At 36.4% G+C, this 26231-nt stretch overlaps 1 long non-coding RNA gene across 2 annotated transcripts; it reads right to left on the minus strand.

Moving 5' to 3' along the window:
• Window positions 1–6904: 6904 nt before the first annotated feature.
• LOC119525687 lies at window positions 6905–26126 on the minus strand. Of its 2 annotated transcripts, none has more exons than XR_005214995.1 (5): window positions 26041–26126; window positions 24421–24658; window positions 10074–10188; window positions 7386–7437; window positions 6905–7033 (listed from the first exon to the last, which is right to left on the minus strand). It is a non-coding gene; the product is annotated as an uncharacterized LOC119525687 (long non-coding RNA). The 2 variants fall into 2 exon arrangements; XR_005214996.1 differs by having other exon boundaries at window positions 7386–7518.
• Between the last annotated feature and the right edge of the window lie 105 nt (window positions 26127–26231).

The following is a 26231-nucleotide window of genomic DNA, read 5'->3' on the forward strand; positions in this document are numbered from 1 at the left end:
GTTTGCTACATCTCCAAAGTTGTGATATGTCACATTTTCATTTTGCTTTAAGGTATTTCCCAATTTTCCTTGTGATTTCCTCTTTAACCCAGTGGTTGCTTGAGAGTATGTTGTTTAATTTCCATGTTTTATTATTTTTGCCATTTATTCTTCTGTTATTGATTTCTAGCTTCATTCCTTTATCTTTGGGGAATATACATTCTATGATTTCAAAAATTTAGAATTTATTGAGAATTGTTTCATTACCTAATATGTACTCTATCCTGTAAAATAATTCATTTGTACTCAAGAAGAATGTGCCCTCTTTTGTTTTTGGGTGAAGTGGTCTTTATATGTCTTTTGGTTTAGATTATTGTCCAAGACTAGCATTTCTTTATTGATCATCACTATAGACGTTCTGTCCATTACTGTAAGTGGTGTATAAAAATCTTATACTATTGATATAGATCTATCAATTTCTCCCTTTAACTCTACTAATGTTTCCTTGCTTCATATATATTGGTTCTCTACTGTTACATGCATATGTGTGTGCATATATATATATACACATGTACATACATATATAATTATGTCTTCTTGTTGCATAGACTCCTTTATGAGTATACAATGACCATAATTTGTCCTTTGTAACTGCTTTAACTGTTTTTGACTTAAAGTACATTTTATCAAGTATCAGTTTATCTACCCCAGCTATCTTTCATTTACTATTTCCATGGTACATTTTTCCATTATTTATTTTCAACTCCCTTGTATGTTTGAAATTAATGTGAGTGTCTTTCAGACAGCATGCAGTTGGGTCATGCTTTTTTATCCATTCTGCCAACTTCTGCCTTTTGACTGGATATTTGCACACATACACATTAAATCATTATTCTTGACAGTCATTTTGCTATTTATTCTTTAAACTGCTATTTAGTCTTTGAGCTTAGTCTTTGCAGTGAAGTCGTAAGCTCAGTTCAGTTTCTTTGGGCTATATTCTTGTTTACTGGAGCTGCCATTAGACAAAATACCAGAAAGGGGGTTGGCTTTTATGAAGGTGAGAGTTTAGGTTACAAGTTTACAGTCCTCAGGCCATATAAACGTCCAAACTAAGGCATCAACAAGAAGATACCTTCACTGAAAAACAGCCAATGGCATCTGGAACACCTCTGTCAGTTGGGAAGGCATGTGACTGGCATCTACTGGTCCTTTCCTCCCAAACTCTGGGTTTTATCTCTTAGCTTAGCATCTCCAAATGTACTTCTGTCTGCAACTCCAACCATCTCTGAACCTCAGTAAGTGTCTGGTCCTGCTCTTAGCTTCTCTTAAGAAACTAAGGCACCATACTCCAGAACTAGTGATCCATAAAATTGGTGGTTCATCTCTTAGCTTAGCATCTCCAAATGTACTTCTGTCTGAAACTCCCTAAGCCTAGACTTTTGAGGCATAACTAAATAACACACTAATTTCCATAAGTACTTCAGTGAACTAATCAAGACCCATCCTGAATGAGCAGAGCAACACCTCCATGAAAATAATTTAATCAAGAATATCACCCATAGTTGGGTGAGTCACAGCTCCATGGGAACATTCATACAAAAGTTTCACCTTAATCAAAATACCAATAAATCTTCCCCCACAAATTGCATTAAAGGGCATGGCTTTTGTGGGGACATATTATATCCAAACTGGCACAGGCCATTGCCATGTCTATGTTCCTAGTTACCAGTACAGGGAATGTACTCATAATCCTGGTCATCAGCTCAGATTCCCATCCACTAGCTCATGTACTTCTTTCTCTCCAACTTTTGTTTATGTGCCATCTTCCAGAATTGTTCTAAAGATGCTTGTAAACATCCAGATACAGAGAAAAATTATAAACTCTGCAGGCTGCCTTGGCAAAATGATTTCTTACTGATTTTGGGGGCCTGGAAAATTTACTTCTGTGATTGTGTATGACTACTTTATGGCCATCTGTCACCCCCTGTCCTGCATGATCTTCATGAACCACAAATTTTATGGACCACTAGTTCTGGGGTATGGTGCCTCAGTGTCACAGTCTCCCTACTAGAGAACCTTGCTCTTTTGAGTCTATCTTTCTGCACATACTTGGAGACAACATTCTTCTGTGGGGTTCCTGAAGTCCTGGAGCTAACTTATTCTGTCACCCTCATCAATAACATGGTAATATATTTTCTAGTAAATGCTCTATGTGGATTTCCTCTTATTTGTGTTGTCTTCTATTCTCATATTGTCTTCCACAGTCTCAGAATTTCCTCAGAAGGGAACAGTATAAAGCCTTTCCTGCCTGTGGGTCACAACTCTCACTTGTCTTCTTGCTCTATGACATATCCCTTGGGGTATACATGAGTTCTTGAACCACATAATCCTCTAGGAATAGTATCCTAGTTTCAGTGATATATAATGTTGTCTCACCCATGCCAAACCCCTTCATCTACAACATGAGAAATCAAGATATGAAGGGGGCTATGAGGAGACCCCTCAGCAGAAATGAATGAAATTGGGCACTCCTGGAACATCTAAGTCCTAGTCATGTTCTAAAAATATTCTACTCATTTGTCTTGATTCACCGAAATATATTATATTCAGTATGTGAAAATTAATTGAGGATATGATCTGGCATACATATTTTGGACTTTAATAGAAATATCTGTCACAAAGTCCCATCTGACACTTCCTATTGTAACTGCCCTTGATTCCCCTCCCAGTCTTCCTGACTGGGTTGTGTCTCCAGTGTCTGAAAGTACAGCACCAATTCTGTGACCATGGTAAAAAACAGGCATTGAGAAAAGTCATAGAAGACCATTGACTCCTTAAGCCTAGACTTTTGAGGCATAAATAAATAAAACATTAATTTCTGTAAGTAACCAATTTGTTTGTGATGTCTATTATATGCATCTGAATGGCAACTATAACTAGAGTCAGTGTTCAAGATATATTTTGGAATTTTTAACTTGCCCACCTTACAAGAGCTACATATATTATTTCATGTATACCTTATGTTAACAGATCCAATTTTAGTTTGCTATATCTTTCAATTTCTACTAAACATGAGTGATTATCATGATTAATGTGTAAAACCTCCATAGCAGAGATATTAAAATAGAGGAAAATCCAAAGATTTATCATAGGGTAATCATGGAAGCAAAAGAAATGTGCTTTCTGTATAAGTGAGTATTTAGTGGCCATGATACTTAGGTTCTGCTGAAGAGAAATCTGTTTTAGATACTGACAACATCATCTCATGCAGTCTTTTATAGTAACCTTGAAGTCTCTAGGAACTCTCTCATTCCTTACTGTATGCTTGCATGCAGGACAGGTCCACACCTGGCCATGACTCAGAGGAAAGTGGGCTTCAGGAGAATGACAGTGAGCATGGCAGTCATGGGGACCACCTGGCTGCATTGTGCCCTGCATTGAATTGAGGAAAGGATCCTCCAGCTCTAGAAAAGGAGACATGAATCCTTAAAGATATTCCACCACCATCAACATAAGAAAGATAAAGTGAATCTCTGTATGGGACATTCAGTTAGACTGAATCTATGGACTCACATTTTTTGTAGGTAAAAATGTTCAATTTATCAGCAATTTTATACCAATTCAATCTATACAGGAAGACACTGTTGCATTTCAAATTTTACATCAGTCAATATTGATTTTACATACATTGGTAGAATAGCTACTACAGTGACATGTGATATGTGAAACATCTAAACAATTGTCCCACTGTTTACACTTCTCAAATTTCTCTGCATACATTTATTATTTGCTTATGAATTCCTATTGGTACACACAAAACCTGGAGGTTGCTCCCTAATGAAGTGTCTGGATGTCACATCAAAAACATATATGTGAATCCATCAAGAGGTCTCCAAGCAAATGGTCTATATATAAAAATGTCAATGTATTTAAATGGAAAAATTCTACATTTCACATTTTCAATGACAGAATGACTTTAAATGACAGTGTCATGATGCAATACTAAGAAGTTCATGCCAAATGTAATAGGTGGAGATGCAATCAAGGCAATCTCTTGGGAATTAAGCATAGAGTTTGTTTTAAGAGTCTCCAGAGATTATCTGGCATTTTATCTGTTTTTCCAGGTGAACATTTATACAAACTTCCTAATTCTTGATTACTTCAAGTTTGGGCAGCTTGATGCCTAATAATGACTTTGAATGCAGCAAATATTTTCAGTAAAAATAATCTAGAAGAGGTGACTATTTACAAAATACTATGTATGTGCAATAATTACATAATATATTAAAATGGAGCTATTTTAAACACATTACCTGGTTTGGATATAAAGAACTTGATAACTCATCAAATCCTAAATACATAAGACATCTGGCTATAAGTTGATGATCTGCTTCTTGCAAAAGTTCTGGATATTTTTTCATTAAGGAGTGGATCCATTTCATCATTTGAAAAGCAATACTTAGATCTTTGAGGTTTTGCCTTTGTAGAGAGTAAACAAAATTGCTTTATAAAGATGATCAGAACTAACAAATTAATTGATAGACTAAACTCACTATCTTACTTGATATTAATGAGGATTTATTTAGATGAGAGAGGAATGAACTTATTGACTAATATAACTTTAAAATGCAGCTATCCTCATTTCATCACCTCCATAGATAATGGGAAATAGTGGAGCAAGTATTTGGATAAAAAAGAAAACCTTCATAGTTCATGATAGAAATAAGGTCATTAAAGCTCAGATTTGTATAAGTTTCTAGGAAACAATCTTCCCTTTACCTATTATTTTCATATTACTTCTCTACTCTACTGAAATAAAAATATGTATATGACTTAAATATCTGGTCAAAACCTTAACATTGTTTGAATCCTACTCTTGTCTATGGATAACTATTTGCAGTAATCACGTCAACCCTCCCAGTCAGTCAATTTGAACCTCCAAATACAGACTTTGTTAATCCCTCCCCATTACTGTATGGTGAGTTGTACCATGTGTATCCTTTTCATTCCACTGCCACTGCCAATGCTTTCATACTGACTAGGTCAGAGCTATTTTGGTGCCCCATTTCTTCTAACAACCCCACGTTCTATATGGTTAAGAAACATTACTGAACTACTACTGAATGCTATAAGAGGGTACAAAAGAAATGTCATGCTGAGCTTTTACACTCCAATTGCCTGCTGTCCATACAAAGAGACAATTCATAAACCTTGACCTTCCCAAATAGAGCACTAGAGGCAATAGAAATTTATGTTAACTGGAATATTTTACGAAGACTTTATGGAAGGATGTACCATGTGATGCACTTGGAAGATAGGTAGAATTTAGGAAGTTGAAAGAAAAAGAGAATTATCTGTAGAAAACATTGCTAGCTGTCTACTCAATATATATCACCCAAAGTTCCTTACATATCCCTATAGCATTACAATCTGCAATGTGTCAAACTTAAAAAAATCTACATTTTCCAATATACTTACAGTTAGATGCAGACCTGTGACTATGTTCTGGTTAATGTATCTAAGTAAAAGTTGTTTGATGAAATTTCTAGGAAAGCTCCTTAAAGGGAAACATACAGCTGGAATGAAAAATTTTTGTCTTCTTCCCTTTCTCCTAATATCTGCTAGGATGGAGCCATTCAGGAATATGAGGCAGTTTGAAGAATGGATGCCAATCACCAAGGATAATAGGGTATAAAGATAGAAGAAACTGGTCACTAATGGCCCTGTGGAGCTGCCATAGCAGCCCAGGACTGGTTGCCTCTGGACTTCAACTAAATGTGAGTGAAATTATTATCTATCTTCTTTAGGCCACTGTCAATTCTGATCTCTCTTAGAGGTCACCAACTGCAAATCCTAACATCTTGGATGGGGTAAACTACATAAGCAAAAGCTTATTCCTCTCATTCTGATGCTATAGTGAGGGCAGAATTCAGGATACAATGAGAGTGGGGACAAAAAATGAAAACTATTAACTTGTTGACCATGTGTAAAATGGATTTGAGTGTGGAGATGCTCCAGACTGAGAGATCAATGAGGTTTACTGAGAAGAATTGCCTGTTTGAGTGTATTCTGACACCTGATCATTTCTACTGTTACCAAATTACGCATCTCTACCCAGCTCTATTTTTCCCTTATCTTTCTCTAGCTGTGTCTTCTTTTCTTTTCTACCACCTGCTCTAGGGATTGATAAAGCACAGCAAATGGAAAGCCACAGAAACCTTCAGAAGAACTCTATGTGCTAGGCAGGCATGATCCTAGTTTTACACAGGGGAAAAATTATGGTTTGGATCTCCCAAGGGTGAGTGACAGATTATTCCTGAGTGCCTCACCATCTTTGTTGGTCCCCTTAGTGATGCTCATACTTTGTAGATAGTTCTTTTTAAAACACTATCTTTGACTTTGCTTTTGAATATGCAAAATATTTGCTGCTAGGGCCCTCTCTGAGATTTCATTACTCATTGGTAAAACAGAAACAATAATACTTGTCTTGGAGGTTTTTGTAAAGATAAAATCAGATTATGTATGCAAAGCTTCCATGAAAATTTCCAGTTAATAAATGCCCACTATTATCATTATATTTTTATTAATTCTCCAATTCATTGAAGCAAGAAAAATAGAATTGCATACCTTTATCTCATCAATATTCTTTCCATGCTGTCAAACACAAGCTAACCTTACCATTTCAACTTGAAATTTCACTGAATTAATTTTACAAGATTTCAAAAACATTGCCCAACTTCTTTATTCCAGAGCTTAAACTCTCTTGTTTCCTGTTCAATGGAAAATGAGAGAGCATTCTGTTTTTGTTCTTCTTTCCATTTTTTTTTTTTTTTTTTGGCAAATAACCTCCCCTTATTCTCTCCAGTAATTATTTAAGCTTTGATCTCCAGCCCCAAAATGAAAGAAGCATATCCTGAAACATGATGAAAGTATGCCAAATGACATTTCATTAATGAGACAGTATTTTTAATGTTGTATTGATGACTTTTTCATCTCCATATTCTTGAATAGGCACAATTTCAGTTTCCATATCTGTTTCTTATCATCAAAGCCTCTGTTAATTGAAAATTTAGGAAAATTCAATTTAGTAAGTATAAAGTCTATGTCAAGATAATTCTCTAGATTTCCAAGTGCCATAGATTATAAATAAAGGAGTAAATGTTATAAAATCAATGAGACACTAGATGGAGGTGCTTTCACATCTCCATGCACCGGTACCTGTTGCTTTCTTGGAATCCCCTTTCCTCTTTCATTCCCCCCCAGTCTCCTCTCCCACCTCTCTTCACCTTTGAAGACCTTCTTTCCTAAACCCCTCCTGACTCTCCCTAGACTACTTTTCTGTTATAACCCAAGGATCTCTCTAGTAAAGTACTCACCAACATGTCCTGTAGTCATGATTTACTTACCATTCTTCCTCTCTACACTGAGATTCTTGAGTCAAGAATGTACCATGATCATCTGAATGTCCCAGGTACAAAGCAGTTCATCCATAATGTGTGAAGAATGAATGAGGAAAGGGAAGGGAATGAGGTAAAGGTGCTGATAGAAGAACAATAAAAATACAACTGATTTGTTTGGGCCACTAGAAATGCATTCAAGATTGACTTAAAGTGCCCATTGGAACTACTTTTACTATGTTTAACAAATTAATTTATTAGTCTACCAATTAAAACTGTTTTAATAGCAAAAGAATTTCAGCAAAGTCTCCATTATACCACTTAGTCATGATATTATATGAAAATGTTTCCTATAATGCAGTCAATTACAGTTACCACCACTTAACTAGTTTATTCTGATCAATTTTACTTTAGTTTCATTTCCCATAATTTACTATGCTGACTTGGCAAGGCAATGCCTCTGTTCATGATTGGTTTAGTTAAGTGGGTGTTCACTCCAATATTTAAAACCTTTGCCTTAAGAAGAAATTTTAGTGTAAAGGGTACAGATGCCTTTCCCAATTTTGAGGCCAGCAGAAATATACAGCAGCCTAATGAGATGTCCATTTTCATTAAAAAGATAGCAAAATCATCACCCTGAAAACAAAATCACAAAATGTAGTTTTAACATAAAAAATTCTTTACTTATATATTAACACTATCAGGACTATTAGCTGATCATTTTTTACATCACAAGTTATTAGTATCACTATTTCAAGAATACATTTAAACTTTCCTTATTTACTCCCAGTACTATCCACAACTGGGAAAGGGGCTGAAGAATGACATCCTAAGAAGGAAGATCAGATAGTAAGAAATTGAGAGTTCTTACTTTCCACTTACAGCAAGGCAGTGGACTGATTAATTACTTAAATATTTGGAAAAGTGTAGACAAACTTTATAATTCAAGCCAAAAAAAATGCAGAAAAGTATTTTATATCCATTTTATCCACCTATGTATAAAAAGAGTTTCTTTGTCACTGATTAGTAAACATCTATATTTTAACCTTATTTCAACATTTCTAAATTCATGCCTTTATTCATTTAATGCTTTCTAATCTTTTTTAAATAAACATTTTATTATGCATAGGACCCATACATAACCTTTTATATGCAGGTTTAACTTTCTTGACAAGTAAGCAAAGTATTAAGCAGTCATATAAACAAGGAAAAAGCATATCATCAAAAGAAACACTGAGGTGGTGAACAAACATCAGCTTAAGAAACAGCAAAGCACAGTGAAAACACTTGATAGAATTTGCTAAACCTATAAACCTCCATGTGCCTTTTTGCTCTTGGGTGACTGAAACCCTTAGGCTCCATAGCCTGAGTTACAATGAGTTTTGATGAGACTGATTCTAGTGAATTCCCATAAAATCATTGAAAAACATGAAATTTTAGCACAGATTTAAGAATACTAGTATCCTTAGGTTTTTCTGAAAAAAGAAAGACTTAAATGTAACATTCCCACATTTTTCATTAACATTCTCATTGATTCTTCACACCATCCAACCCACACATAAACCTTTTAATTCTGAAGCAATAATTTAAACTGATTACCATTGCTAAAAATGAATAATGAGTTCAGCTATTTCTTGTCTGTAAAATAACTCCTGGTCTTATTATAATAGGGAAGGGACAAAAATCTCTTTCATGGTCCAACTCCAAAAGCAAATATAAGGGTGCTACCAAAAAATGACAGATTCTGGACTTTACCTCTGCCATGTGCCCTGAAAATGGAGTTGGGAAGAAAGTAGAGGCAGAGGTGAGAAGGTATCACACAGGACATTCTGGCTTCTTGCACCCCCATGTAGGGAAATCTCTGCTGGGACCATAGCAATAGTCAGGAGGTTAGTGTATGAGAAAAGTGAAAACCTCATTCACTACTGTAAAATCCAGTGACAGGAAATCCAAGCAATCCAGGTATTATTTATTCTCATACCAAAAGAAAACTCACTTAAAGGAAAAAAATCTATTTGATTAAAATTTTCTGTGCCTGAATCTACACATATCAAATCAAGCCACTTTAAAGGTGGTTAATGGCTAATCCATAGTGTCACCTCACATCTTGCACAGTATTGGTAGCTAGTTATATTAGCAAGAATGGTAACTATGCCATAAAAACATGCTTATTGTGCACACTTTTACACTCATCTGAAAGTGTCAGTCCAAAGTGTATGGCAAATATGGGGGTAGAAAAAGATGGGATGAAGACAGGGAATTAGCCAGAGACAAAACCCCTATTTCAATCTCTGGTGACCTACTCTGAGTGGTTTCACTGACTCCTTTTACAGTTTAAACCCCCATGAGCATGAACATAGCTCAAACACTTGTACTTGTTACCTGCAATCCACTGGACAGAGTGAAAGCAGCTAAAATTGCTTGAAAGTCTATGGTTCTTCTATAAGCTTGACTTCATATAATACTCAGATTTTTTAAACTACCCCCCCTTTAAAAAGTGTTGACTTTTGAGGAGACAGATGTCATATTTGTGCACTTCCTCCTAAGACACCTGCATACCTAACTATATGGGCACACCAGTAAATAAAGTGGGAAGTTTTCATTAACTTACTTCCTGATAATATGATAAATTTTTGTATGGATAAAAAGCAGACAGTGAAATTGATTTAAATGTATTTAATGAGTCACAAAGCTTACCATCAAACTGACACTTTGTCCTTTCATATTCATCAGTAAGGGTTTGTGAGAATGCCAATGGACAAGTTCATCAAATTCCTTTTGTTTAACCAGTAAGGTGACAATGGCATCATCACTGGGAGACAAAAGGAAATATATGCATGTTATAAAATGTATGCCTCCAGATATAACAACACAAAGATTTCAACTTTATAGTACTTTAAAAATTCATAGCTCACTTTTCTCTTTCTGTGATATGATGTGAATGATAGAATCCAAAGGGTAGTTGATTAGAGGTTTAAGAACCCAGACTCCCTCCATTTCTCTAAGTGTACCATCAACATCAACAAATATTCATTAAAAACATGTAGCTGGATTGATTTTTCTCTAAGATTAAGACTACATAGATTTTATCTAGTAGTGACTAGAGGGAATTGATAAATTTAATATTAAATTTATTTTGTGTTAAACACATATTCCATTTAATATACTGATTCAATATATTGACTTTAAATATTCTTTAATTAAACATTAACAAATTCCACAAGTATCTAAGGAAGCACACTTCTGGTTCTATACCACTTTAAAAAAGGCAACTCTTTCAAAATGTCTTTAACAAATGTATTAACCATGTTAGATGATCTTGCAATAAAACCCAATCAGGCATATTTTCCTTGGAGCTTTCTGTAAGCAAATAAAAAATTAAGACAAGCTCAATTGTAAAACTCTCATATAGAACTATTACACATTATTTTCTAAAATTAACATTAGAAAACATTTTGTATTGTTCTTATTTACATAGATCCATTTCAGCCCTTCCCATAAAATTAGTTCTTACATTAACACATTTTGGCAGACACGTAGAGGCTAAAATGCTTATAACCTCCCTTTACACAAACAACATGTCTACAGTGTTTTTGGATGAAGAAACAGAAGACTGAATCAGAGAAACCATATTTACTAGAAAGGGAGAGGGGGATCCCAGAAAAGAGAGAACTTAAAAGGAGATCTCTATAATCTGTATTTAAGCCATTCCCAAGTATGACTAACTCCTGAACAACACTTGAGCAAGGCAATATCTATGCAACCCAAACCCAACTGTGGATACACAAATGAAGATTTTATCCATCATCCAGGAAGCAGAGTTTGTAATTTGAATTTAACAGTTAATTCCCTCCTAAAATAAAATAAAACACTCTTCAAAATACTATAAGGGAATCTAGAATCCCCACAACATAACATTATAATACACAGAAAAAAATCCAAAATTAATCAACATATAAGGAATGAGGGAGATATGACCTATTCTCAAGAGGAGGAAAAAGCAACACAGAACAATATGAAGATTTCCAAAATGATGAAATTAGCTGATAAGAATTTGGAAGCAGAGCAATAATCCTAGAAAAATAAGCCCTGGGGGAAAATGAATAGATTCAGTGTAAAGAGGGCAGAAAGAGAAGAGAACACAGATAAGAAAATAAACTAGAGGAGTAAGAACAAATGCAAAGGACAAAGAAAAGGAGAAATTTTGAATCATGAGACTCGCCATGAAAATTCTCCATCAACCTGGGAAAGAGAGAAGTTGTTTGCCCTTTGCCACTAGTTATCATGCTATACAGGAACAGCTGCTCAGCTCCTGGAGTGCTTTCAGCCTAAGGAATCCTTGAAAGAACTGCTGTCTGTCTCTTTCTGCTCAGCTTGGATAAATGCTTACCATCATTGGGCAGATATATGACTTTTTTCTTTTAACCTATGACCTTTTATTTCTCTTCTTTTGCAACTTAGGCTGCCTTGAGTTTTGCTAGCTTCCTAGTTACTGTGCAGTGGAGAATGACTGAATTGAATGCCCAGATTTTAACCATAGAATTGTTAAACTGATTTTAAAAATTAAAGCCTGTGGGTTGATAATTAATCAATCACATTAACAGGTGAGGCATCAAACATGTGCCAGGCATTTCACTAGGCCTGTTACATATATTATCTAATTTAATTCCTGCAAAAACTTCTATGGCATAGGCAGAATTATCTTCCATTTTAGAATTGAGGAAATTCAGGCCTCTCTAGAAGATTAAGAGTCTTAAGAAATTATCCTAGTGACCAAACCAGAAGATTTTCATTTCAAAATTATGATAATTCTTAGATTAATTTTATGTTTTATTTTAGTTAGACAGAATAAGTAACCACATTTAAGTAATAATTAATATAAGAACAAAATGCTAACATTGCAAAACAAATAATATACCATTTACTAATATGGTATAATGTAGTCCTTGCCATTTAACTAGCTTTAAAAGTTCAAACTGAGATATTTCAGTGAGGATTCCATGCAATTATTTACATGCTATAGTTTAAAAAGTTTAAAAAGCATATGCTGATATATTAATCTTGTTTGATCTCACTACAGTCCGTAAGGTTGGAGTCCAAATATTTTTACTCTTATATTAAGGATAAGGAACTAGCATTTAGAAGTGTAATTAGAATCAGACATTCTAATTCAATCTCTATTGCACTTTTTATTCTACCAAACATAGTCTTCTTTTTTATTTTCCCCAAATGTGTTGTGTTTGGGGTGACTCCTTTAGCCCAGAATTTCCAAACTTGTGCCTTATACCCTGTTAATAGCTTTAATTAAAAACAAATGTCCTTGTCAACTAATTTTGGAAAAATCTTCATAGTATAGTTTGTTTAAAATTGTAACATTTCTAATGAGAATTCTGAAGGAAGACTAAGAAATCCCACCCTCCACCCCTTTTCTGAAGACTAGCTATTAATGTTCAAGGGATCATGGTTTCACACACAATTGATTCACACTAGTAGGGGTTGAAACCTGCAGAAGATACTACAATGTTTACATTTTGAGAACTGGAATTTTTAAATTTCAATTAAAAAAATATATGTGGGAAAAAAGAATGGTATCCACATTCAGAAGACTTAAGGCAGGTCCAGGTAAGTAACCTGGAGACATTTCTTTGAGTATCTCAAAGATGGTCTGGGAGCCTTTGTCTTTAGTTTGACCCACAATTTATGCAAACAATACTTGTCCCTTTAGGCTGTTTTGGTACTAAAAGCAAATACTTACCTTCATAATTAAATCAATTTCAGTTTTAGCTACCTGTGGTGTCATCTTGTCTAAATCACGCCCACATATATTCCAGCTATCCAATGCCCTGATTTGAGTTCTGGGAGCAGTTTTTAGAGTTAGACAAGTTTAAAAGTCTTAGGAAGTAACTGAAACTTTTTGGTGGGATTTTTCTGTTTTTCTATGTCAGTAACTCAGGGGCACTCTTGGTTAGTATTTTGTTAGCCTTTAGCACCTATCCACATTTGAATACTTTAGTCTATTCTGGGCTCAGATAGTGACTATGAGTCAAAGGATAAGACATAAGATAAAATAAAAGGAAGAGTAAAATGTTCCATATTGTTTTAAACACAGATTGGAAGATATGATTTCCCTTCTGATCTTAGCTTTTCACCTTGAGAAAGCAGCCAACTTGAGGACACCATGGTTCAATTCTGGGAAACTTGGCCCAGGGCCAGGTAAATAGTAACCATGGAAATTAATTTAATTAATGCTATCAAAGAGGATGGTAATATTGCAGATCAGAAAAACAAATCCTCATTCTTTCTAAGTACTGTATCAGATCTTTTAAAATGATCAGTGGACCCTTTCCTAAATGAAATTGATCCTTCTCTGACATTCATCTTCTTAACATTCTGTGTTTTATTTTAATGGGGTGAAAAACAATGGAATTCCTGAAAATACTTTTTTCTTTCAATTTCTGGGATGCTATAGTATTTTATTCTCCTCTTACCTCATGGATTTATATTCCTCCATATTCTTTCATTGCACTATTTTTTTTCTCTAGGCCTTACTTGCTGTCTCTTTTCATCTTTCCCTTTGCTTTGCTCTGTTTTTTCCTGTGAAGAGTTCATCAATCTTACCAGGTTCTGCATTAGAAACCATGGGGAAATAAAAAGTTTAACATCTTCTATACTCTAGAAGCTACTAATATTAATAAGACAAATAATTAAAAAACATCTTTGGATTTTCTTGCATGATTTTTTTCAGTTTTGTGGCATTTGTTTTCAAGGAATTGTGTCCAGAGAAATGCATTCATTTTAAGAATAAAATAGTCATTAAGAAGTTCAATGCTAGAAAATAAGAAGAAAGCATAAAGGCAAAATCAACAAATTGGATTAAAAATGGCAGTGTATAGCAGGCCATTTTCACACATTTTTTGGGCAAAGTACTCTATATTCTTTATTTTCTTGAGTTTCATTATTCAGACAATACTATTTTTTTAACCTTCAATTTTCATTCTAGAATTGTAAGTTGAATATGAAATCTAGGGACTCATGAAAAGAGAGGGTCAGAGAAGGATAAATTTGTCTAAACCTCTAATCCCTTGATGGTTCTTTGCATAGTTTCATAATATACTTTCATAGACTATTTTTAATAAAACAAAAACATAGATGTGACAACCATGAAATTATTCCCTTCTTTTATGCAGTAGTTAAAACAATTATTTTTTTATTCATTGCTGCAGGCCAAGATGGTACTGAAGAATCTTTGCTCTCATAGAGTTTGTAGTTCAGGAAACCTGGCAAAAATGCTTCTACTTCTTGTTGAGATGCTAGGAAAAATGGAGAAGTTGGCTGCTCTATTTTTCTTGTATGTTATTTAGTTAATATTTTTGTTTATAATTTCTATTAGACTCATTCCTTTAAAGTGAAGAGAGTAATACAGATTTTACTATTGTAATCTAGTATTCATTACTTCTGTTTGTGCTTGTCATCAGTATGTTTTTATAATACACCTTTCTAGTTCAATTCTTTTAAACTATTGAAATTTTGCTATTACAAATTACCTTTATTTAGTTTTCTTCTCCATTTTTTATTTTTGTTTTCTTCTTTAAACTATTATATTTTTATTTAGGTCTTATTAATTTTCAGTAAATACCTAGGTTCTTTAAAAAAGCATACTGAATTTATATGCAAACAGGAATCCCAAATAAAATTAAGTAGCCTCATAATGTTAGAGTATTTATTGTCAGAGTATTTTATTCCTTTTAGTTTATAGTAGCTGGTGGTGGATACCTGAAACTATCAAACTACAACCCAGAACCCATGAATCTCGAAGACAATTGTATAAAAATGTAGCTTATGAGGGGTGACAATGGGATTGGGAAAGCCATAAGGACCATACTCCACTTTGTCCAGTTTATGGATGGATGAGTAGAAAAATAGGGGAAGGAAACAAACAAACAAACAGACAAGGGTACCCAGTGTTCTTTTTTAATTCAATTGCTCTTTTTCACTTTAATTATTATTCTTGTTATTTTTGTGTGTGTGCTAATGAAGGTGTCAGGGATTGATTTAGGTGATGAATGTACAACTATGTAATGGTACTGTGAACAATCGAAAGTACGATTTGTTTTGTATGACTGCGTGGTATGTGAAGATATCTCAATAAAATGAAGATAAAAAAAGAAAAAAAATTTGTGCTGCAATAAACATCATTTTATCAGGATCTTTCCACTGTCTTCTAATTACGTAGAAAGTAACTGCTGGACCAAAAACTGTGAAAGGTTTTAAGATTTTTGATATAAACTCATTTAAGAAGGTTATACTAATTTCCATTCTTATTATAACATTAATACAAATTTAATATGTTATTTTTTGAGCTCTTTGGTGGAAAACACTGTGGTAAGTGACACAGTCATTGAGTGGCAGAGCCAGGAGCAACACTGAAGGCTTCCCTTTTGATCACTTTGCTATAATGGTTACCATCACCAGTGTAGGATGTGCCATTTTTTTTTCTGGTGTTTTTTTTCAGTTTGCATTCCTACCAGCAATAGGTTTTAACCTCAATTTCTTTGACCATTAGTGATATGAGTATCATTTCAAAATTTAAAGTCCATTTGTGTTTCTTGTCCTGTGACTTTCCCTTTCATATCTTTTATTTACTGTTTTCCTTTGCTTATTGACTGTCATGAGTCTTTTATATTTAAAGCATAATATTCTTTGTCCCATACATTGAAGATATTTTCCTAGTCTTGATTCTCTATATTTGTGCTTAAGGAAGTTTATGTTTCTGGATGTTATCCCTAAGAAATATATCTTTGGAGATATCTTTTTACCTGTAGTTTGAGCACCTGCATGAGGATCTAGCACCACTTAACTGATGTTCAGGAGTCCTTGAGATAGTCCAGTGTTTCCATACTGAGAAGGTGGAGGGTGGAGGAAAGCTAAATAAAGACATGCCCTGAATTCTGGACAAGAATTTTCTCACAGAGATTGGTGAAATCAAATATGGCAACATTCTCTATTTCATTTAATAATAAAAATCCTACACTATATTAGATCTGGTTTTGCCAATACCATAACTCTATCCATTGTTATCCATCCAGGCTTATTAGAATTCTTCTGGAAATCACTGGGCAAAATTTGTCTATGCAGTGTGCTGTATACACTCCAGGGCAGTTTCTGTAATGACATCACAGTTGTTCCGATATTAGAAAGGCTATTTCTGTCAACTGGACATTAGTTTGAAATGGCTTTACTTAGGGACAATCCACAGACTTGAATTCCCAGAACACTGGCTTCTGGTCTAATGAATCAAAGGAAATAGTGAGGAGCCTGAGAAAGGGAATGGCAAATTACTGTGCTTGTATAAAGAATGAAATTTGCATTTAATTATCTGCAATCCCTAAAGTTTTATTTGACACGCTGTTTCAGTGCTCTGAGATATTAATATTCCCTTCAAAAATTTCAAGTGTACTATTTGAAAACATTATTTTTTTAGTTAACATTTTTCTATTTCTTTTTTTTTAGAAGGCAGAGAAATTTATTGAAGAAAATCAAAAGAGACAATTAGCTAATTTAGAAAAAAAGGAAGAAGAAAGATGGAATAACTTATCCCTATCAATTGAGAAGGAAATTAAAGACAACCCTAATTCTGAAATAAAATGACTAGATTTTCTTCAAATATGCACTACTAAATCTGTAAAATTTACTGCAAAAATGGTAGGATTGTATGCCTTTTTTAAATTATGGATGGAACACTGTCTAAAACTAGGTATATAAATATATTAATTTTATAAAGTTCTTTAACAAAGATTGTCAGCTGGGAAGGCACAAGACTGGCATCTGCTTTTCCTACATTGTGTTTCAACCCCTGTATTTCAAAATGGTGCCCTACAAAATGTCTCTGGGTTTGTCTCTCTTAGCTTCTGCAGAACAAACTCTGGCAAGCATTTCTTAGTGTCTCTAAGCATCCATGTCAGTTCCCAAGCACCTCTCCAAAAGTCTCTCTCATCTGCAGCACTGAGTTCCATCTGTCTGTGAGCTCTTATGGGACTCCAGTGATTTAATTAAGACCCACACTGAATGGCAGGGTAACACCTTCCTGGAAATAATCTAATCAAAGTTATTACCCACAGTTGGGTGAGTCACATCTCCATGGAAACACTCAATCAAGTTTCCACCCAACAATACTGGTTTAAAAGATCATGGCTCTTTTTGGGGGACATAATATATACAGACCAGCAGAGTAGTCAAACCCAAATATGGAAAAATTTACATCTAATAAAAGGTGATTTAAGTTCTCAGGGCAACTTCAATGGAGCAAATTATATCTCCATATAAACAGCACTTAGGCTGCAGTTTCTTGCCCACATTTTATGGGATGTATAACTAAGAAAAAATGTTTTTAAAGACAAAAAATACAAATGAATTTGTAAATAAGATGACAGAGGGAATAGCACATTTAACTCTGAGAGCTGTGAATTCCACAAGCACCTCTTTTCTAACTCCTGGTTCCCCAACATGTACAGGAACAAATGAACTGCAGAACATTGATATTCTACACAAATTCCCAACTGTGTAACATATAAACTATGTTCTGACAAACAAGTATGAAATAAGCAAAAAAGCTAAGTGTTAAGAGCAAAACCTCTGAAGATCCATATATGTTGAAAGAGAGACTCAAGAGGAAGAAAGGAGAGAAACTACTAACAGACACTGGATTTCAAAACGCCAACATGAATTCAAAGTAGCCACATTTCCCCTTCGATAATCAACTTTTTTTTCCATTCATTTCAGTCTGTAAAGGGGCAGACTTCCTCTCTATTTTGGTGAAAAACACTGAAAATTGCAGCATATCCTTTCAAACAGACTAAATTTTAAAACTGTAGGAGATATAGGGAGGGAGAAAATCATGCTAACAATTTTTGCTTTGGGTGAAAGAGAATTTATAGCATCTTAAAGCAAATAAATACCAAACCCATTTAAACAGAAACTACTGATAACTAAAATCCAATTAACTATTTTCAATTACTATAGACAACTAGGATAAATGTTTCACTCAAAAATAATTTTTCAGTGATAAAATGCAGTGTCAGTTTTTGACACCTGCATCTGTTAATTAACATTTAATTATGGAACTAAAACTTCTAATTATTCATATGAATTTAAATACTTCAACAACTAAGATCAGTTTTCAAAATATAATCAAGAAATAAAATATATCTGCTACTAGCTTATTTATTTCATATCATTTGTCCTGGATTCCCAGTTCTTGATCCAAAATCTCCCATATCACCACTGCCTTATAGTGACACTTGCTGGGAAGTACTGGAATTGTCTATTTCTCATTTAATTATATGGGCAGTTGTTAATTTTGCATATCTGTGAAGAATATGTGGAAGAGAACATTGCAATTGCAATCATGCAAATGCCAACTTTCTAAAAGAGAAAAAGTAACATTTATTCCAAACATTTAAACATTTATTTTGAAAGATTCACTAGGAAATCATAAAACCTCAAGATGTCTGCCCTAAAAGTACTTCAGACAACTGCTAACTTAGCCAATGAGTTCAGTAACTTAATTTCTGCTTATTTTGGGGTATAATTAAAGAACCAATTAAGCAACTTCCTCTACACTGGGCTTTTACTCTTCACCTCAGACTAACTTAATACCTGGACTGCTTGACTTGAGATAAAAATCTGGCTTTATGGAAAAAAAAAGATGCTTTATATATTCTTAGTTGTAATTAAAAATAACTTTTTAAAAGAGATTCCTTAAAGTTTTCTTCTCTATTAACAAAACTGCCTTTTTATGGGCAAAAATGTTTTACCAGCACATTGAAATAATAATTCAGCTTATGAATTGTTACAAACAGATCAATCATTAATTAGATTAAGTTTTAATTAACATCTTGTGCAGATGAAAATACTTCTAAGTATTCCTGCAAAGAATCCTTAATCTAACTTCTAAAACTTCTCAAAATAAAAAGTTTCCAGATAAAAATACATGTAATTGACCAAACTGTGAGAAATAACAATATGATATCATCAAGTTAATAGAATGTTCCTCCCAAAATCTGCTGCCATGTAAGCAGATTTTAGGTGCTTGGTCATGTAACATTTTATATCAGAAAAATAATATTGCGTGGCAGAGTCAGTCCCATTATAAATGAGTCTGGGCAGCTAACAAGGCACCAGGGTACCCTAATGGGCATATGAAGATAATGGCTCTAACAATATGATATAAAAGAATTGACACTGGGGAGCTGTAAAAATTGCTTTATTGTTCCTCTTACAATCCCTTTTTCCCTTTTATATCAAATCCCTTCCTTGTTTTGAAAAAAGTAATGACATAGTACAATCATAGTTTACAAATAAAACAAAATTATGAACAAAACTATAATTGCTAACTTTTTTCAAATTGCAGAGGTTGATTCAATGGTTCCTGTTTTGGATGATGTATTTGAAATTTGCACCTGATAAACAACTTGCCTTCTGGAAGTCTACTGAATTTGCCTGCTCAGTAGAACAAGTTCAAAGAATTTCATGAAGAACAGATATTAAGTTCTTTAAGTTTATAACATGGAGATTCACAAATACAGAGGATGTTTTATGATAATGAGAGTAAGAATGCTAGTTTCAAAAAGGTGCTTCAAATCTTTAATGAAAAACAATGGCCTTACAAAAACATGGGCAGCTTTTAAGTAATCTACTGGAAGATTAAATTGCTCTTTTAAATTTACTGAAATTTGCATAGAATTAGTGTGGTATTTTCTGTGGAGAAGCTGGAAAGAACCCAGAGGTAACAGATCCCAATGGATGAGTTGTTCACATATTTTTCTCCCAACAGTTCACTAGCTCATCTCCAAAGGCAAGGTTTTGTCCATTGCAAAATAAAATATGCACTAAAGCAATACTTATTGCAGATTCTTAAATCAAATTGAACCAAACAATTCCCTGTAACAGCTTTTACAGTTACTGAGAAAGGTGATATTTGTCTAAGAACTAGGTAAGATTAGTTTTCAGAGGCTAAAAAACAGGAGCTTTGCCAGACCCCCAAGATCCCAGCTCCAACTGCAGTTACCTTACAAAGCTTCTGATACTGAGGAAAGGAGACTGCTGTCCTCTGCAAATGATGCAACAAAACTACAACCATCTGCAGAGATGTCCATGCCACAGCCATCATCTTAAGCTTACCACACTTCTGGGGACACCACAAGATTTGCATTATAAAGAAGAGCCAGGATCATTTCCTCAGGGTTGCTGGACCACAGCCTGCCCATTACCAGGGATGCATTTGTAAGATACAGGGTTCAGGTTCTATGGTAAAGAGGCTGGTATTCTCCAACTTCTTCCCAATCAAAAAAAAAAAAAAAAAAAACAGACACAAATGCAGCATGGAAAGGCCCCAGCAGATGTCCTTAGCCAGCCCTTGCTCAGCTAGGCAGGGAGAGAAGTTGAAGCAAGCTGTTCAGCAATGGAATGCTGTTTGCCTGCCTCTGGGGAGGAGTGTGCTCAGCAGCCAAAAAGGGTAGGAAGTGAAACATTACAGCTGCAGCTTCAAAGCAGACATCTCCTGGGAACCTGGACCCAGCATGTCTGCGCAGTGCCAGCCTTGCAGCAGTTTATATGAAGGAATGGAGGGGCAGTGACTTGCTACCCTGGCAAGGAGGGTGTGCTCACCCCTGGTTAGCTGCAGCTCAGGCAGGGCTGGATTGATGCATGGAGAACAGACTCTGCCTGTGATCAATCTCAAGAGGAGCAGGAGGGGACCTGCTTCCAACAATATCAGACCAGACATTAGGTGCCAATAAATCACAGCCAGGCAGCTCTGAGAGAAAGATGGTCTGAAACAACACAGTGTAATGCAACACAACACAACACACCTGTGGGGTATGTGGCTTTACCAAAAGAAGGGTCAGAGCTAACCCAGGGTTCTTGTGCCTACCCAGGAGGAAAGCTGTGAAGACCAGAGTTGGTGCGCACCCACCTCAATGAAAAGCAAACTTAATAACAACAGTAATAATAATGTCTGTAAGTGATGAACAAGCAGCCCAAAATGCCATGACACCCTCTGGACAGCATCTCCCTGATCTCCTTTTATTTGTATAAAGCTACTTTAATTTTATGGTAAGAGGCAGAAGACTGTGATGATATGTAAGGATGAACACATATTGGGATGCTTTGGGTTTTGGGAAAAGGATGCAGCATTGTCCTGGATGGCAGCCATGCCAAGCCCTGTGAGGGCTTCAATCCCCATTTCAAAGCTGAACAAAACAACTCAGAATGGTTTCATTGCTGGGTCAAGAGGCACAACCAGTAATAGAGGCTGGAATCCCCTTTCTAGTGTCTGTCCTGCTGGAGCTCTGGCTAGGGCTACAGTCCCCCATCCCCCCATAACATGGCTGGACTTCATCACAAGACATTGTTTGGAATGCATCTTATTCCAGGAGTTATAATTTAGGTGCACTGGGCAAGATTTTCAAGACCCCAAAACCACCTAAGTGCACCTCAGGGTGTTTTTAAGTTGTTTGCTTCTTTTCTTTTACTTCACTTGCTGCCTCAGTCCTTCATTTCAGCAGGATTTAAAGTGCTATATTGGGCCTTGGAATTGTGTTCATCAAGCAGCACCCTCTGAGCTTCTGTTTTTTTTTATCTTTTCCATGCAGATCTCTACTGAGAAACCATACTGCCTGCCTCTGGTCAGGCTAACAAAATCAAAATAACTATGTAAGCCAAAATCAGGTGAGGAAGTCAACTGGTGAAGTCATTAAAATAGGAAGTTACCAGGAAAATATACAGGGAAGAGTGAAGATTAGTGACTTTGTGGGGCTTGGAGGGCTGGGGGATACCAGGTTTACTTTGGGGTGATGAAAACTTTCTAAAATTATGGTGGTGATGTTTTCACTGCTCTTGTGAATATGTAAAAACTACTGTATTTTCCACTCTAAATGGGTGAGTTATTTGCTGTGTGAGTTATATCTTCATAAACTGTTATGAAATATGAAGCTCTAATTCTAATTCATCTCCCTGAACCAGCAGGTGTGGCTCCATGACAAGGTGCTTATCACCAAAACAGGGTACTCACGGAGCTGGGTGGGGACAGCAAAAACAATCCACAGCTTCGAGGGGATGAAAAATGGGCAGAAAGGGAAGGAAGATGAAATTATAATAATCCCCAACTGCAAATTGTTAGAGAATAAAAACACCATCTCTTGTCATATCAGCCCAGAATAGCAGCAGGGCAGCTGAAGCGTTTGACTCAGGAAAGAATCTTACTTAAGCAGTGCCACTGAAATGTAAAGCTTAAGCTAAGAAATGTAACTAAAATAACAGAATCCTAGAATGTGGCTATGACCCTCAAGAATAAATGCATTTGTATTAGGAGAGAAACTTACTGGGACGTCAATCTTAGGTTTTCATTGAAACACACACAAAAAAGGGCAAAAAGTTCTGTGTCTGTGGCCTACTTCTCTCCTCTGAACAAATGCCCCTCCCAGCATGGGCAGGATGGAGGGGACCACCCATCACACTGCACAGATGCCCCCTGTGCTCACAGTCTCCTCTGTATTCTCCCCCAGCTGTGGTTCTAAGGCTGCTGGGGGCCCCCTCACCTCCTGCCCTCCCCTCTCTGGCTCCCTGTCCAGCCCTCCTGCCACTGACTTGCTTCTGGCCATCACCTCCCCTGGCCTGCATGGTCACCAGCACATCCCAACAGTGGCTCAGCAGGCAATCTCATGCATCTCCCCTCCATTCTCTATAACACCACAAGAGAAGAAATCTCATGGCACCACTCTCCTGCTCAGTGTGCCTTTCTGAGCTTTCCCCATGGCCACCAGATATATGGCAAGCAAGACCTCCCACAATCTGAGGGCTCCACTCCCCAGGAACTTTTCTCTCCTGCAGGTCACCAAAGGATCAGGTTTCCTTTCATCATGGGGCTTCTGCTGGGGATAAAGTCCCCATGCCTTGCAACAGGACAACAGAAGGTAAAGGTTCATGCCCAAGAGATGACCCTTGCAGGATGAAATGGCAGGGTCCTCTTCCATGGTGCTTCCAATGGAGGCTTCAACATGCTCATCTCTGTGAAGTCCTCCCACGTCCTCAATCAGGCTGTCACAGCCATGAGACCACATGCCCACAAATGGGTGCGTAAGCAGCCCCAACCCAACCCTATGCAAGGGGCCCTCCTTCCACTCTGGACCCCCCACACATGGCCCCACCTTCACCTCACCACTGCTGAGGATGGATTTTGTGATTTCAGGGCCCTCTTCACATTCATTTTACTCCAACAGTAAAACGTTTGTTTACTTGCAGAACAGGAGAGCCATCCACATATAAGTCCACAGGAAAACCAAAATTCTCATGCTTCAGATATTCTCAGCTAAAGAAACTGTATCCCTCACAATCACCAATCTAAAAGGCACTCTCAGTAAATCAGGGAGTTGCTTTCTAATAAAATAAAAAGCATTTAGCAAAGGAGGAGGAGGATGGGCAGCACTGAAATTACTCTAACCTACTGGGTAATATCCTAAATGGAAATAAATGAGTGTGTTTATCCTTAGATAAACAAGGAGATTTTAATGGAATCTTAATAAATTCCTTCTTTATCTCTTCCTATGAGGCAAAACAGACTAGTTTAGCCACACTAAATTATTTTTGAGAAACAATTATTTTTGTATTTTCATCATTAACATTTTTGCCTTCATGCCATTTTCCATAAGACAAGTCATCCTGTGCTTAATTTTTTTTATTTAGAGATATTCTAAATGTTTCTATTTACACATATTTCTTCCCAAGTTTGAATATTCATTAAATAGTGAGAAGAGTTTTGGCTATGGCAAGTACATAACCAAGATATGATGTGTGCATGGGAGCCCTGAGAGTCTAGGAGACCCCTGGGTCTTGTTGTTCTTTATCCATGAGCACCCCCCACTTAAGCACATAGACTGGAGGCCTGGGAATTTCATACAATCCCATAAATCAAGCAGAATGAGTACTGATATGTCAGACTTTTAGTTGTTGAAATTACAAAGAACAAGATGATGCAGGACATACACACCTGTAGAGCCCTCTAGAATTCCAAAAGCCAGGTACTCCCCTAGGGTGTCCATGGTCATTATTCAGGGTGGCCCCTCTGGTTCCAGTGCAGGGAGGGGAAAGAGCAGATTCCACCCAACACTTGCTGGGTCGCCCTCATCACCATGTCAGGAAGTGGTTGTGCAAAGAGTAGGAAGTCAGAAGCGTCACTGCCGTCAATAACAGAAACACACGTGGACAAGGACTTTCATGTAATGAAGCTTGAGAAAACAACAGAAAAATTCCATAATCATCCTTATGTGGGGAACAACTTAGAAATAAATTTATACAAAACAGCTCTCTTTTCTCCCCCACTTTTTTATTGTTTTAATGAAAACAATCTTAGAGAAAATTTGTGAGAATAAGAACTGTTCAAAGAAAGTCTCTCTACCCTTGATCCAGATCTGCATCTTGGGAACATTTTATGAAAAGTTACTAAGAAAGGGTTCAGAGAGGGTCTTCAGACCACATTCCATGGTGGTGTCTCTAGGGTGGCTGGTGGTGTGTTTTCAGGACTGCACCCAGGACACTGTGCAGGCAACACCTGAAGTCAGATCTGGCCACCTTCAGAGAAGTGCATGATCCATGGGAGTGGAGGGAACACCCACTCCCAGCCTGCAGAAAGGGTCACTGACAAACCACATGAGACTGACGTGGCCTAAGAAGCAAGCAGCAGTACAGCCACAGCAGAGAGAAGGGCCTTGAGCCAAGTTCCAAGCAAGAGGGTCTACATGACTGCAAGTATGGCTCATTCTGCCTAGAAAAGGGGCTTTGAGGGCACTTAGGAGCAGAGGAAAGCTTCCTGCATGCTTCATAAGGGTCCACATAAATTCTTTAAGAGAAAAGATTTTGTATTACCACATTTCATGTAGAAGAAAAATTTGAACCTCAAACTACCCATATAATCAGTTATCAAGCCAAAGATAAAAAGCAAATACCTTCAAGCTTACATCCTTAGATGAAAACCAAGCCACGGAGTCTTTTGTGGTTTTTAAATTAAGTATTTCTGATAAAAGGGGAAGAAACAACCTCATGTTAAGGGAAAATACCCTTATAATTTAGGATTCGATAGGCTGATTTGGAATAGGGCTGAAAATGATGGACAACAGAATAACTATGAGCCCGTAAGTCTAAATCAACAAGTATCACTTCCATAAAGCAAGGTATTCTGCCTCTAATACTAAATAAAATAATTTATAAATCTTATTAGTAGAAACATATCAGTCCCCAGGGAACATGGATTTCACAACAGAGCAAGGTGACAACCACAGCTTCTAGTTTCACAGCCACTAGTCTGCAGGTGGATGGGTCTGGGTGTGCCCCAGGTGAAGGTATTGCTTGTGCTCCCCACACTCACCTGCACCTGCTGTCTGAGCAACCTTGCCAGGGTGCTCCCCTGGAGGGTATCCTCTCACTGAGAGGCACCTGCCAGCATGTTTAGCATGGTTACTGCTTCCTGGATTGACTTGAGGAAGTTCTCCAGGTCCCGGTGAGAGGCCTGTGCCACCCTCATACATGCCTCCAAGGCCCTCTGCCTTTCTGCAATACTGAAAGAACAACTGACAGGAGGTCTCAGTTCCAGACCCAGACTGCACACACATACCTTCACCAAGGGAGATGGCTGCAAGGACCATTGTTGATGACTGTCACCCTGGCAAGTGGGAGGTTCATTGACACTGGGTCCTGACCGAGCCTTCATGAAGGAGCCATATGTATTGTTAGACGAGGGAGAGAGACAGACAATCATAATCAAAATCATATTAAAAATCATCATGACTACATTTCACAAATCAA

Source organism: Choloepus didactylus (assembly GCF_015220235.1).
Source record: "Choloepus didactylus isolate mChoDid1 chromosome 25 unlocalized genomic scaffold, mChoDid1.pri SUPER_25_unloc3, whole genome shotgun sequence".
Lineage (NCBI taxonomy): Eukaryota > Metazoa > Chordata > Mammalia > Pilosa > Megalonychidae > Choloepus > Choloepus didactylus.